This window comes from Episyrphus balteatus, chromosome 1, assembly GCF_945859705.1.
Source record: "Episyrphus balteatus chromosome 1, idEpiBalt1.1, whole genome shotgun sequence".
NCBI lineage: Eukaryota > Metazoa > Arthropoda > Insecta > Diptera > Syrphidae > Episyrphus > Episyrphus balteatus.
In genome coordinates, this window is record NC_079134.1 from 172509003 (window position 1) to 172523714 (window position 14712).

The 14712-nt window shown below is 29.3% G+C and overlaps 1 protein-coding gene across 1 annotated transcript in view; it reads left to right on the forward strand.

The window, feature by feature from the left end:
* LOC129921278 (alpha-1,3-mannosyl-glycoprotein 4-beta-N-acetylglucosaminyltransferase B) overlaps positions 1-14712 on the forward strand; it is a 142378-nt gene that overhangs the window by 39216 nt on the left and 88450 nt on the right. Inside the window, exon 2 of the mRNA XM_056003062.1 lies at positions 13089-13211. The gene's annotated coding sequence lies outside the window, so the exon portion shown is untranslated. The remainder of the gene's footprint in view (positions 1-13088; positions 13212-14712) is intronic.

Here is a 14712-nt window from a genome sequence, read left to right on the forward strand (position 1 = left end):
GAATTAGAAAATTTTGAAAAGTAAAAAATGTTTTCATATTTTTTTTTAACTTTGACCTCGAATATCTTTAGAATGGTTAGATTATTGAAAAAAATTATTAAGACCTTTTTTGTGGACCAATCTGTTTCCTACAAGAATAAGTCTTGCGCGTTTGTTTATTATAATTTTTCAATTTGTTACAAAATTAAGAACAAAAAACGAATTTTTAAAGATTTTCTCGATTTTTGGACCTCAAATATCTATTAAACAGTTAGATAAACGAAAAAAGAGTATAAGGTCTTTTTTGTAGAACGTTCAATTTCCTACAAGAATAAGCAAAGAAATTTGCAAAAAAGTCGATTTATAAAAAAAATAATTTTTTTTTGTAGAAGCTTGATGCAAAAATGGAAAATTTAAAAGCGGAGGACCTTCCCATTAATATAAAGAGCTCATATTTGGTGTGTATATTCTAGAGGTGTCTAGCAATCGATTTTTCGGAGTACCAAATCAAAAAAAAGAATTTCGATTTTTTTAACCCACCCTAATGTACATTTTCATATTTTTTTTTTTAATTGAGCTATTATTTAGTTTTGTTAAATACATAAAGTGTTTGATTTTTATTTCATTATTAAGATCTTATCAGAACTGAGGATGACTGAATGTTTTCAAAATGATAAATGATACCGGAGCATCAAATTAATAAAGCACCTACCGCCACATACACTTTTTTTTCTCAAAACCATAATCTTCTTTTTTTCCAATGTGAAACATTTTGTATGTATGCTAAATTAAACAACAATTTACCGTGCAAAGATCCAAGTCTGTATTTTAGAAATTTCGAACAGATTTGGACCATAAACGGTTCAGTTTTATCTTAAAAAATTTCTGCAAGTGAATTCGGTGTCGTATATGTTTCTAAAAATAAAATTATATAAAAAAAAAATATGAAAAAGTTACTTACTGCTTCCTTTTATGAACTTAATCCAAATTGTGAAATAAAAAACAAACAAAAGAAAAAAATGTCATTTTATTTGTTTTTCTTCTTTAAATATTTAACTTTAAAAAATAAACAATCTGTGTCTATTATTAATCTATTTACGCATGTTTTTGAAAAAAAAAAAACAAACATTCTCTCACGAATTTAAAAATTCCAGCAATAACGTCAATTTGTGATAGATAGACAGTTGGTTTTAATCTAATTTATTTACTTAAAAAAAAGTCTTAAATTTGATATCGAAAAAAAATATCTTAAAAGATGTGACACCAAACAACAACCACTTCTAAAAATATTCTCGCAACATGCTAATCATAATATCGTGCCTACAGCATAGTCAGAGTCACTTTACCGCAGTCACTAGGTCGATGTCTTCTGTCTTCGTAATATAAAATTCACTTTCATGAAACATTAAACCATAAAAAATAAAACCTACGACATTAAACCAACCGCTGTGCTGCGGTATATTGAATTTCAAGAAAAAACTTCACTTTTACCCTTTTGTTTATTTCTTTTTTTTTTTACATAAATACATAATGTATCTAATTTATACTTTTAAGTTTGTTGTTGTTTTTGATGTGAGAATTATTATGAATAATCAAATTATAAAAAAATTCAAAACAACACACACACGTGATATAATTTAGATAATTTAGTTAAAATGAAATAATATGTGACGCATAGCACAGGTCAGATCATGGGATAATATATTTATCAAGTTTTTTTTTTTTCTTTATTTTGTCTATAAGCGATGAAAATAATTAATTAAATAAATAAAAACGAACAACACACATTTTTATTGGATGAAAGCCTACAAAACAAAAAACTTTAACACAAACACACACACACGCCCTCTAGCAGCTATACCATGTCCCATGAGAAATTACTTGATTGAAGGCAAAAACTGGCATGTAACCAAACTATGAACTTTTATTTATCTAGCTACACTCGGAGAAAATACTTGCATCAAAATAAAAGTTAAAAATTTGTCAATTGACGAAATTATAAAGCCAAAAAATAATACAATACAATACAAAAAAGCATATATTTTTTTTTCATAAAAATTGTTATTTTTAAATTACAAAATTCGAACTTTTTATTGTTACTTCATCTGGAAGGGTACATTCTGTTTTTGGTAATTAATGTAAATTTGTGATTAAAGAAAGAGTTTAAAAAAGGTGATGTTCTAGTCGAACAAATTTCGAGTGTTAAAAAGGAAACAGATCAACTTTTCTGGAAGTATCTAATTTTGTATTAAGCCTGAATAAAAATAGTATTGAATTAGTTTTTTTTAAATTTTTGTTTGCCTATTTTTAACTAAAAAATCGATAATTTCAAAAACAATTAAAAAAAGCGCAAATGCTGGCGCTTAAGTTATCCTACTACGTGCCAAAATAACATTTTTGTTCGGTGCCTAAACGTCCGAATTTCTGTATCATGGGTTAAAATCGTAATTTTTTTTTTCTAAGCCAATTTTGAATCTATTTTCATAGAAAATATCCCGTCTGATTTGGAAATAATTATTATTTTAGAATATGTTTTTAAAACAGCATGTTGTTTTGGGCGCAGGGACATAAGTCCCAAAAATTTTTTTTGGGACTAATGTCCCATTTTACTGGGTCATAAGTCCCGAATCGAATTCGGGAATTATGCCCCACCTTACTGAGACATTAGTCCCGAAAAAAATTTTCGGGACTTATGTCCCACGTTTTTTTTTTGCATAAATGTATCTAAAGAGACTATTAGAGACTACAGCTAAAGAAATAATAGAACCGATATTGTTCTCACGATTTTTTTTTCGTAGTACCTACCAACTCCAATGTAAGGTACGGTTACAAGCTGTTGGAAAACAAAAGCAAAGTTTGCAAAATTAATGCTTAGTCGAAATTGCATCGTGACAAAATATAAACAAATGTATAAAGTGAAAGTTTAATAATTGAAATTTGTGATATGATAACCGATATGAGCTCTTACCAGGGTGAAGCGTGAAGCGGAAACAAATTTCTCAGATTCGAATCTCTTTAATTTGCACAACCCAAACGCGAAGCGGAAAAAAATTTTGCCCACGGGAGAATCCATTTTGAGGTGTGGAAATAAAAATTCGCGCGAATATATTGACGTGAAAAAGAAATAAAGCTAAATGTTGAAAATTGGCTTTATTTCTCTTTCGAAAATTAAAATTATGCCAATTTTCGAAAGGCTGCCTTATTTCACTTGCGCGTATTTCATTGCACCAAAAAATAACCTTTTGGATTACTTAGTACCTATGTATATGAACATTTATAGTAAAAATATGTAACATAAAATAGTTTTTATTTTATTCGGGACTTATGTCCCATTTTCGACAAAAAAATTTGGGACTTCTGTCTCAGTAAGGTGGGACATAATTCCTGAATTCGATTCGGGACTTATGACCCAGTAAAGTGGGACATTAGGCCCGAAAAAAATGTCCTGGGGACTTATGTCCCTGCGCCGTTGTTTTGAAAATAAATACTTTAAATTGATGTTGATGACGAAAAAAATTGAATTTTTGAACTTTGTCAGCTAATAAATTCTAAAACCACATGTTTTATACATTGTTTAAAAAGGTCTTAATACTTTCTATCTAAAATTAAGAAATCTAAAATGGGTACAAGTTTCACAAATCTAGATTTTTTTTAAATTTGTGAAGGTCCAAAAAACCGTTTTTGTCCATTACAAATAAATTAGGGTTATTTCCCAAAGTGATGTTTTCGGTGGAGAAACCCTCTAGTTCGAAAGTTTAGAACCTAATTAAGGGGAGGTCATTAAATCGTTCCTCTAGAGTCATACTTTCCCCATACAAATTAGTATGGGAAATTTGTATCTTTTATATAATTTTTTTCTCGAGTTAAATCATCTATTTTTAAAATGTTTGTTGATGCTAGTTGGAAAATAAGTCCTTTAAAGGAAGTGCTTTTTCGTTTTATTTTATTCTTCTTAAAGTACACCACCTATCACAGAATTTTTAATGCAGTTTTATTGGTTTTTAATCTTATGTATATGTTTTATGACCTTTCTATATATATGTATAGTTTTATGTATGGTTTACGGGCTGTAGGTCAGTATAAAATCAAATTAAATGAAATAAAACATTTTTGAATTTTGTAACGACGCGACGCACATTTCGTTCATGATTATGAACATCATCAGGTTTATTTAATAATTGTTTTTGTTGTAATGAACATTTAAATTGTACAAGTATTTAACATACAAACATTAATATTGCACTTATTTTAAACATTCATATTGCGAAAAAATATAACATTTTTTATATTGCACTAAAATTAAAAAAAAGACGATAATACAAAAAACACGACTTTCATTTTTAACACTGTACTTAACATTTTATCTTTTCAAATATTTCATTCAAAATTTGTGTGTATAAATCAAAAATTTTAATACTTTAACAAATTTTTTAATTTTTATTTGAAATTTTTTCCGTTTTTATACGTTTAAATTTATTTTTATTGAATTTTGTTTAACAATTTTTATTGAATTTTGTTTAACAATTTATCGACCTAAAAAATTGCATTTCTCATTGGAATATTTTCTCTTTATTTTAACGGTTTTCAATAAAAACACTTTTTATTAATATTTCTATTTTTGGCCTTCGGTTTAACCACAGTACAGCCAGCGGTTTGAATCACGTTATAAGAATTTCAATTTAATTTCAGCTGTTTTAAAAACCACAGAGAAAGTGCTGTTAACGCCTCGGCACGCGCCGCGTTGAGATTTGTATACTTTTTGATACTATATTATTTTCACGCAACGAACCAAGAGAACTAAATATAAGCAATGCGGTGTAACATACGTGTCGTATATAATCATAACAGAAAGTACGAAAACTTTATCGCGGCGTTAAAAACGCGCTCAGTTTTCCACCGGCCTTAAGCATACATACACAAAACAAATATCTCTTCTGTCCAATTTTCTCACCAATCCTGGAATAAATTTCTTTCGTTCGTTCGTTTCGTGTTTTAAAATTTTCTTGAGTCCTTCAAAACCCCATTTTTAGCTCGGTTCTTAATTTAAATTTTAAGTTCTTCCTTTCAGCAAATCTCGTACTGGACAAAATCTTCTGCAGTGTTCTATTTGACCCACAAAATATAGATTTTTGTTGTCTCTATTAGTATGTAGTAAGTTGTACGTCGTACAGCCCTGCTTTCGAATTTTTAAAGCGTCTCATCTATAATTCGGAGGACTCATCGAAAGCCCATATTTGTAGCTACTTCGAATGCCTTGATTCCAAAAGTTGCTTCTTCGCAATGATTCTGTTGATTAAATGCAGTAAGACCTTCTCTTTTTGATAGTTTTTCTACTTTTATGTTCGACTTATAACTTTGAATAACTTTATTTTGCATACATTTTCAATAATGTATCGAAGGTCTGTGCTGATTTTTAGTCAAAAGTGAATTTTGTTCACGTTTGATCAATTTTTTTGGTTATTTGGCTGGACTACTCTTGACATCCACAAGAGCTCAGGAGTTTTAGTCACGAAATATTAAGAATAAAGAAAACATTAAAAATTCTTTATGTCTCTCATTAAGCAATGAGCACTGTTTCCAGCTGCTCCATCCATCAGATTTCATGGCTTACACGAGATGTTTCACTTATCAGTGACCGTGGAATAATTTTGCCCCCACACCGACTAAATACTATGAATAATGCAATTTTTCCTCTCTCCCATTCTAATTTAATTGATTCATGGATCAACCGTAATTTTTTATTTCTCTCAGTGTAGAATAACATTGAATTCATTCGTAAGGGTTGAGTGTATATAGTTGTTGTTTGTTGGATGGAAACATCATCCAACCAAGGTTTCTTGTGTAACCCATTTTTGTTTCGAATATTCATGTATTCCCTCTACGTTCTAATGAATAAAGTTTTCCTTACTACTTCTCTGCTAACCCCCTTTCTCCATATCATGAAAAAAGCCCAAAACCCCTTTTTCTTTTGCTCGTAAAAGCCATTTCTGTGTATATTGCATAATAATCGTATAGCAAAAAGCAAAAGCCATTCGCTTCAGCTTCAGCAGTCAGTTTTAGCAGCAGGAGCAATAGCAACAGACCATCACCATACGGACCGTTGTCGTCGTCGTCCTAATGGTTTTGGTAGTACGAGAGGGTAGTTGGGAAGTGGAAGGGTAGTAATAATTGTTTTATCGATTTTTTTTTTTATTCTTCAAAGTTTTTCTCTCTTCCCTCAACAATCTCTTATATTGGGTCAATGTCATGTGCATTGGCGGTGCAAAATACATATAAAAAATGTACCTTGTACCTTATATTGACATAGAAGAGGGCGGGTGAAGGTATAAATGTTGGAGGTTTACAGTCCTCCTGATGGGCCAATTATAAAGGACTTGGGATGTTGTTGTGTGCTGGCTGACGACGACGACTAGCCGCAGTCACGTAGTAAAGTGGTAAACCTATAAAATAGGAGTTGACGTCTTTTTGGTCGTCGTCGGTCGGTCGTCAGTCTTCTAGTTGTCGAGAACAAAATACAAAGATCTAATTGAAATGGTTGCCAGATGCCTTGAAGGATGTCTACCATTACAGAATTACAGCATCTGCATAACCTTGGACTTGGTTTTGCGATGATGGTTTTGATGGACATTGAAAATTTTAATTTCATTTTTGGAATATTCATAACCAAAGTTCAAGGTCTTTTTTTCTGAATGTTTAAAAATCGCATTAAATGCAAGCTTTGGTATCACATTCTTTTACGAGTTAATGAGTCATGTAAGCTTCTTTTTCACTTCAAAAGCAGGTTTTTATTTCTATTTGAGAAAATCCATTCCCATAGAATGGAACAGAAAAAAGGTGATTACTGTCGTCAACAGATCTGTTTTTGATTCTATTAAAATGGACTTTTTTATCAAATGAATTCATAGCCTGAAACAAACTTAGTAAGCTTAGTCCATTACTACAACACTTGTGATGGCTTCTTGGCAATGTTTCTGGTATTTTGTTAACTTGATACTGGTGGTTGCGATAAGAGCCGAGAGAGATCAATGGAAACATCCTATCTTATTTTTTGTGTCATAAATATCTACAACTAAGCAATTGGTTCTAAAAGTTCGAAATTAAAGGTTACTTCGGAAACAAAATTTTACTTGAAAAATATCAGTGCTCAATCGTTATGTTCAATTTAGCCATTGTTTACCGGAACCAGAGATCAGAAATAAATCTGAACCTTTTGAAATATTCCTTAATAACTCTTATTTGTCGCCATTTTCAATAAAGGTCATAAAATAACCTTTATTTTTAAAAAAGAAAAATTTCGGTCAAGGTCTGAGAGAAACCTTTATTTTGTATTTTTTTATGTTTCGGTCAACCAGTGACATTTATCGCTGAGGGAAAAAAATAAATCTCATCTGCAAATTTATCAATTCCTAGAGACATGAGAGTGGTGCCATATGAAAGCTTATATTCTCAGCTACCCGATAGTGGTATAATCGGGTTTTTGGATTTTTTCAAAATTCCGAGAAAATCGCGTTTGAAAGTTGGAGCAAATTTTTTTTTCGAAAAATTCCCGAATCTTTGGACGCTCCTGGAAGCTAAACCGCTTGAGAGCAATTTTTGGGAGTGATGCCAAATGATAATGACAGATTTAAAAAAATTATTTTCGATGTTAAACCGCCACATCATGCCTATTTTTTCAGAATCGGGCTTAACTTTTTTTTTACCTTTAAGTTCTCCCGGTTTGAGAACGCGTGCACCTACAGGGATGGGAGTTGTACCCAAATGAAGGTTAGAGTCTCCGCTACCTTTTGGCATCATTTTTTCATTTTTTTCAAAATTCCAAAATATAGCCGTTTGAAGTTGGGCGGGCGAAAACGGTTCTGGAAGCTGAACGCTTTGACCTAGATATTAGAACATCGGTCTCCTGAAATATTCGAAATTGCATTGGTTGTGCTTGTCGTCCCAGCGACTCAAATCACAGTGGAAAACACATTTTCGTCTTTAGATTTTACTTTAAACGAAAAGAGGTATAATCTTGGGTCTAAAGAACTGTGAGAGTCTATTTAGTTCATACATTATTTAATACATAAACTTAGAAAAAACATCCATTTCATTTTTATTTTTGCAATATAAAGACATTCTTGACATATTCGACATTTTCCTTTGAATTGACCATTTTTGATTTATTTTCAGCTAAAACGGTTAAAGGTTGACCTTTTCCATTTATTTTTTTTGTAAAAATCTTAACCATTGAGAGATATTTAAAAAAATAAAAAATAAATCTCAACCGATAACCTTTATTTTTGATTTTTTAAAATAAATCTCAAACCTTAACCGAAACTGTTTAAAGTAATGTGCAGGTAACTCTCAGAGAGAAACCGATTGAAAATAAAGGTTGATTGTTATTTCTGGTCTCTGACCGGTTTCCAAAACAATTGCTGCACAAAATTTTCTTTTCGCCATGTTTTTTTTTTTTTTCAAAAATGCTCTCCCTTCTGGATTTTACGTAAAAATGTATGAACGATCTGGAAGCCATGCACTTGTAATTTGTGTTTTTCATTTTATTCAGATCGTATTGAAGTTTAGGTATCGTTAAAACAGTCTCTCCTTCAGTATGTGGTTTGTTAATTTTGTTAATTGAGTTGCAACTTGCAATGCTATATTTTGTGCATTTGGCTAATTCCTAAAAGCAAAAATAAAAAAATAATAAAATTTTCTTCACAACAAGTAACTTAAAAGGTTTACGAAAAACTTAAAAACGAAAACAAATGATTGAAAAATTTTGAAGGTTTGCCCCCTCCCATAAGTTTTTACTTGCGATATGTGTAGGTTTGTAGATGCTATATATCAAATTATGCATTTGTAAAAAAAAGTGAGACAACAATGGATGGACATTAGGATGATAGAGAAAGCGAAAAAAGATGGTCTCTAAAGTCCGTCAACTTCTGTACGTCAGTCTGTCATTTTTTTAGAATGTCTGTTGGTCTGTATAAAGAGCTACGTAAACGGCAGGGCCTATCCACTTCAAACTCGGTAAGTAGCAGTTTTTGGATCCTGTACAGAGGGTTTTTTTTTGGAATTATTTGTTTCTAATCAAAAATAACGGTATACCTGTCATATAGCAATTTTGGAAAAGTTTAATTTTCTTTAAAAACGGCTCCTACGATTTTGATCAAAAAATTCAAGTAATTAGTTTTATCTATTTTTTTATGAAAAAAGTTTTTTTCAAGAACCATTTTTTTTTACTGATTTTTTCCGATTGCTTAAGTTCAACGATTTTTTAAACAAAAGCACATACATATATTGATTTTAAGCCAAAAATAATAGCGGAGTAACTAAAGCTCAAAAATTGGCAATATTAGGGAACCCGGCCCAACAGCTTAGATTTTGATGATCTTTTTTTTCAAACGTCGATAATTAAAAATACTTTAAAGTCTATAGATTAAAAATTGCCGGTGTTGCCGTTTTGATTTTTTTAATTTAACTGAAGATTTTTGTGAACAAAAACAAATTTTTTTCAAAAATTTTTCTTAAATTTCATAAATTAATTGATGCCAAAAGACTGTCTAGGAAATTCAAGGAAAAAAAATATATGGGAGTGAGGGACAATCTTCCATAGTTCAAGCGATAGATGCAATTTTCTTATTAATTGACTTCAAACACAAAAAAAAATATTTGAACACAACGGCAACACCTACAATATTCAAATATACATTTTTTAAAAGCTAGAAGCTTAGTCATATTTGAAAAATTGAAATTAAGTTAATTGAATGAACGGCTTTTGAAAGAATGGTAATTGAACTCAGATTTTTGAAAAAGAAATTATTGAAAAAATTTTAAAATGTCGTTTTTTAAACTTGGTCGTAATATAAAATGCATTCATTTTCAAATTTTTTTGGCCGCATTTATTATGATTTCAAATTATAAAAGGAAATAGCAATATGTATAACGGTTTATGAAAAAAATTAAAAAGTAGGTATTTCATTTTCGAAGAACTTTTTTTAATAAAAGTTTTGAAAAAAATGTAATTTATTTTTTTTTTTAAAGTTCAACATCTAAACATAAAATTATTTTTTATTCATTTAATAACCCTTACTGTTGAAAGTTAAATAGCAAAAATTTTAAGTTCCTATTTACCACAGTCTTTGAGAAAATTAATTATTTCAATGCAAAAATTCAGTTTTAATAAAAAAAAAACCATTGAAATTGAAGTAATTTTTCATTTTTTTTTTTCAAAAGTGTGATATATTTTGCCTTTTTTGCTTCGAAATTCAACTGATAATAATTGTGGCCAAACATTTTTTTTAAATAAATTCATATTTTATTAGAAAAAGTTTGGAAAAAAGTCATTTTAAATTTTTCTAATAACATTTTTTTTTTTAATTCTGAGTTTAGGACCATTTTTTCAAAAAGTCTTGATTAAATTTAGTGGATTTAAATTTAAGAGATAAGAATTAGCTTCTGGCTTTTTAAAAATGTATTTTAAAATATTGTAGGTGTTGCCGTTGTTTTCAAAATATTTATTATTTGTTAGAAAATTGCATTTATCGCTTAAACGATGGAAGATTGTCCCTTACTGCCTTTTATATATTTTCCTTAAATTACCTAGAGAATCTTTTGCTATCATTTGTTTTATGAAATTTTTGGATTTTTTTTTTTGAAAAATCGAATTTTCAAAAACGGGCATTGAATTTTTTCTTGGAAATTTTGGTTTTACGTGTTGATTAATAATTACAAGCATCACTGGCATACCAGTTTTATTTTAAAACTTTTTTTTTTCAAAAAATTATTTATAAAAAATTAGATTTAAAAAAAGACGGCTCTAACGATTTTGAAAATTCTTTTTCTATTTTTCAATTTCATTTAAACAGTTGTTTTTTTCATTTGAAGAACGAATTTTATGTTTTTTTTGGTAAATGTATTTTCAAATACATTTATCTACCAAATTTGTATAAAAAGTCCTAAATATCTTAGTACTTTGAGTTTTAAGAGCAAGTACGTGCCACTCAGTTGTGCATTTAATTTTTTATAGATACCTACGTCACTGCTCGAATCAAGCAAAAGCTTAACTCTACTTTCCTGTTCTCTCACCAACCGAATCACCACTGGATTAAAAACTGCTTCTGCATAAACTTTTGCCTCAGTCACGAACAGCTTAACCCGCATTTACACATTTTATTTTTTTTAATTTTTTTTACTCCTCATTATAATTCACACTGTGTTTGTAGTGAAAACAAAAACAAAAACTATATACAAAATTAAAAAAAAATTGTTAAGTAATTTGAAAATTGTCATGAATGTGGTCTATTTCTTTTTTTTTTTTTAATAGCTCTCACTTACTCTCAACAAAAACTTAAACCATTAGAAGCGATGTTTAAAATCTTCGAATATAAGTTCCTAAAAATTAAGTTATTGAGTTAATCAACTGCAACCTGATCTCTCCTTCAGACAAACTTCTTTTTCTGTTTCTTTTACGCTAAAAGATGGCGTTAAAAACTTCATTCGTTCTAAGTGTCCAGCTATTCTTAAATACAATACAAATCTCCTAGTAAAAGCATTTACTGCTTTTTTATGCAAATTGTGGTTGATTTTTGAAATATAGTTCTGTTTGTGTTGTCCTATGTGTCTGGGGCAAATTTACAAGGCTATTTATATCGATTTACTCTTGAAGGCAAATAAAATGGGAAATTTGAAGAAGAACAAATTCCAGCTCAAAAACAAAAAGTAGCACGCTCCATTCGTGAAAAAGTTTCTCCTGAATTGTTGTTGGTATTTATTGGCGTAGAAGGAATGATTTTGTTTATTATAATCAGCCCTTACTTCAAGCAATATTCTCAGAATTGAAAGATGTTTAAATGTAGAGCTGCACGAGCGTTTTGGCTACACTTTTTACTGATTGTAAAATTATTTTAGTTGTGGTTTTCCCAACATAAAAAGAAAATATTTTTTATTTATTTAAATAATTTTAATTAATTTCTTGGAATCTGGCAACCATACCCACTTCTTAGACCATTCAATTCTATAAGAGAATATTTGATATATGCAATAATTGTTGCCAAAGCCAAAAATGCCCCCATGGAGAGTGCTTTATCTTAATCTAATTATGAAATCAACAACCACACACACAACTCCGCAACTCGCCAATTTGAACAATGAGTTAATTATGCATTCGACATGATCCCATCAATCAACATGAGAGAATATTTATATGTTTTTGCATGAAGTTTTAGCTTGACTACGAGAATATGTATAGAAGTTTTAATAAAAAAAACACCGCAGAGTACAAAGTTCATCACCATTCACCATATACTCTGATGCTCTGCTGATGGTTGAATCAGTGGCCTTCTGGGTCATATTGTATCCCCTTCCTGCTATTAAATAGGGGGTGGATGGTTGGACGGGGTCTGAGATTTCCTCCTCTCATATGAGACAGTAATTAATGAAACTTGAAACTTCACCAAGCGTAAATTTTGTGTTCCGTCGTCGTTCGTTGTCGTCAGTAGTCATTTGTTCCACTTTGAGAGCAACGATATTATATAACCATCTCTTTCTCTATATAATATGACAACGTTAATGTGGACATGATCTATGACATGACAGAATGACATACAGGGACATATCATCCCCAGTCAGACTAAAGGCAACACAAAAAAGGGGTAGTGTAGAGAAGAGCTGGTACATATTTCCTCTATCAAAAGCAGAGATTGGGTTTTAATTATGCTTTTTGAAATTATGATGTAAATGATGGCTTCTATTCATACAAACTACCATCACATCTACCCAACACACCAACACCATAAAAAATACTACCTCAAAAAACATCATCATCATCACATAATATAATATGGCCATTTTATTCATGTAGGGGAGGAGGGGGAGGGGGGGTATAAAAAAATATTCTTACATCAAAATGATGTCATTTTTGGTGAAATTAAGTGCATACATACCACACACCGTTATTGTATAATACACAGGAAGTCTTTTTTTTAAATGATATGTATTTTCTTTCCATCCATATTCTACATAAATTTATTTGTGTTTTTTCCTTTTACTCCTTTTTTTTGGTGAATTGACAAAAGTTTTTTTTTTATATTTTAAAACTTTGATTATAATTTTTTTTTTCTATTTTGCAGCTTTTTCAACTGAAACAAATATGGAACAATGGTGCTAAAAACATACAAGGAATTGATTAAAGAGGATTTGATAGATGATTTTTTTAAAAACTGGAACAACGTGAAACTATTTTGGATATTTATGTAAGTACCTATTCTTTGAGTTTTTATTTGCAAAAAAAAAAAAATGGGGTCAAAAACATGGAGGTGGGAAATTTCGATGACCGAATTCTTAAAAAAATCAACTTTGTTTTATGATAAAAATTTCATGCTCAAATGTTCGCTTTAGCACAAAAATGTATATTTTTCAATTTACCGCAAAACCCCAAAAATTAGTACTAGAAAAACGTTCCTCGAAATGGTGGTGATCTCTTCAAAACGACTTTAGGGGTCTAAGTTTATAGGTAAGGAAATTTTTGAGATTTGCCATGAAACCCAAATAAACATAAGATTTTTTTGCATATAGAGAATATGCACCAAACATGTTGAATTCAGCTAAGGATTTCTCAGAGACGAAAAGAAATATTAAAGAGATTTAAACAGATTTTGAAAGAAGATGGTTAGTTTGTTGAGAAACCACCAAAAACGTGATGTGATAGAATTTTTCTGACTTCGGATTCGGGTTCAGCATACAAAAAACCATTAGAAAAGTATACTCTGACTTCTATAAAAAAAAATTTTTGATTAGTTAAATTGAATAAGGCAGGAAAAATGAACGGACTTAAGTTTTAATATCTGAAGATTTTAAATGATATCAGTTTAATTGAAACGCAATTAAAAAGAGACATATTTTTTCTAAAAATAGAGCCATTATTTAATATTTTTACCGTTATTATTAACAGAGTTATGAGCCAAAACATGAGGGAGAGTACGTATACGTATACGAATAGCTCGATAAAAGATTTTAAAAAAGCTTTTTTCTTACTATTTAGACCCCAAGGAACATTCCTGGGGTGCAAGACACTTCGAGTAGTGTCGTGTTCAAACGACCCGTGAAACGTCTTTCGAAGAATTGATTCTTCAAAAAAAAAAAAAAAAAAAATGTTTCAATAAACAATAAATGCTGTTTCAAACCCCTTATTTTGGGAGATAATAAGAAATTAATTAAATAAAACACCGTTAATAGCACTGATCTTCAAGGAAAATAAAGTTCGAACCAATTCATACTTTTCTAAGGGATTCCAAATTCAAAATTTCACTGGCGCACGTGATCATGTCTTTTATTTACTTTTATACTAACAGGTCGAAAACGTGGTTTTTGTCAACTTATGGCTTCAAATTATATCTTCGTTAATTTTCTTATACATGTATTTTATTTTATTTTATTTTATTTTATTTTATTTTATTTTATTTTATTTTATTTTATTTTATTTTATTTTATTTTATTTTATTTTATTTTATTTTATTTTATTTTATTTTATTTTATTTTATTTTATTTTATTTTATTTTATTTTATTTATTTTATTTTATTTAATTTTTTTATTTTATTTTATTTTATTTTATTTAATTTTATTTAATTTTATTTAATTTAATTTTATTTTATTTTTTTTATTTTATTTTATTTTATTTTATTTTATTTTATTTTATTTTATTTTATTTTATTTTATTTTATTTTATTTTATTTTATTTTATTTTATTTTATTTT